The sequence below is a fragment of the Austrofundulus limnaeus genome, unplaced genomic scaffold, assembly GCF_001266775.1.
Source record: "Austrofundulus limnaeus strain Quisiro unplaced genomic scaffold, Austrofundulus_limnaeus-1.0 Scaffold586, whole genome shotgun sequence".
Taxonomy (NCBI): domain Eukaryota; kingdom Metazoa; phylum Chordata; class Actinopteri; order Cyprinodontiformes; family Rivulidae; genus Austrofundulus; species Austrofundulus limnaeus.
This window is the reverse complement of record NW_013952988.1, coordinates 27,991-29,615: the sequence shown is the minus strand read 5'-3', so window position 1 is coordinate 29,615 and position 1,625 is coordinate 27,991.

Below are 1,625 nucleotides of genomic sequence, written 5' to 3'. Positions count from 1 at the left end.
AAACTTCACTTCCTGTTGTCTGTAAAGACTAATGAGGCAAATATTAATAAAATTAAGTTTGAAATTTTCAGTATTCTCTGATTTTAGTGTGGAAAGAGAATTAGCTTTAGTTTTATTTTTCTGTATTTTCTTTTCATTTTAAAGTCAAACATTGAATAAGGAATGTTAACAATGAGTTATTTTTAAATTTAATCTCTTCTTTGTCAGGTTTTGTGTGCTCTAAATGCAACATAAACCATAATTTGGAAAATAAAATTAGTATAATAAGAATAATTTGCTTTTGTTTCAATAAATATTAACAGAAATTGGCTCTTGATCTGGACTAAGTGTGGAACTTTCGTTCCCTTGTGAATTCGACCCTCCTGTGTTACAGTGTTACATTTTGACAGTAATTTAGAGTCTGATTAGTTTAAATGTTGTAATTTATTGCACTGATCTTTGTCACCAAGGCGTTTCACCCAAATCAACATATTTGATATTGTTGGTGTTTTAGCTACAGAAGAAGCAGCTCTATGTTTTCCTGCCTTCCTCCGTCAGACACTGATGAATTGTTTAATTCAGATCATGGAAACAGCTCTATGATGGAGAGACTGAAGGAAGATCCTCCACAGAACAAAAAGACATTAGTCATTTTGTGAAAATAAACTTGGTTATAGTTATTTTATAAACACTACAAAAATTGTCATTACTAGTTTTTGTTCTGTTGTTGTCAGTTTGTTACAGAAACCAACCTGTAGAGTTGAATATTAAACATCTGTATCAGACAGAAAACATCTGATTTAAAATAGATAAATATGCACAATGAACAAGATGTGTCTGTAATGCCACATTATTAGGACCCACTGATTCCGTGCACCGGACAAGGTGCTCTCTTTTTACATTTGAGCACCTGCCCCTGAAAATGTCTGTGCACGCTCCTGGTCATGGAGACTCTTTGCTTTGTGACCCAGCTGCAGAGCCCGGTCCTGAACCACTGTCCTCTGTGGACCTCCTGGTCTTACCTCCTCCAGAACCTTGTTGTTCCTCTGAATGTGTCAGATGCTGATGGTTTTACCTCTAGGCTCAGCTGCAGATCTAACAAAATAAAACCTCTGAACCAACCTGTCAGTTCTTGTCCAATAAGATCAAACTGAACCTCGGGTCCAGGGAGAGGAGGAACCGGTCTAGATCATGTCTGAGATACTTCTAGTTACAGTTTAAATTCTTCTCTAATCCCGCTTTTTGGAGGTGGAGCTGCAGACCTCAGGGTTTGATAAATTCTGAACATTTTTAAGTTCTTTTAACAGGACAGACAGTTTCAAATATTTATTATTTTGCTTCGTTGCCTAGAATGAAAAAAACAAAAGTTTTTTGAAACGATGAGTATTTATGCAGTTTTTTTAATGATCTAGTTTGAGTACGTTACTTGTAAATTTTGGGGGAAAAAATTATGCTTTTTGGACACGTGAAAGATTCTCAAAATAAAAAGTGGTACATACTTTGGAAAAATATATATACATTATATACATATATATGGATTTATTTCCAGTTAATAATTTAAAGATTGTAAAATAAAAAAGGTGAGTGACTTTAGAGAACAAAGACAAGTTTACTACACACACACACACACACACACACACACACAC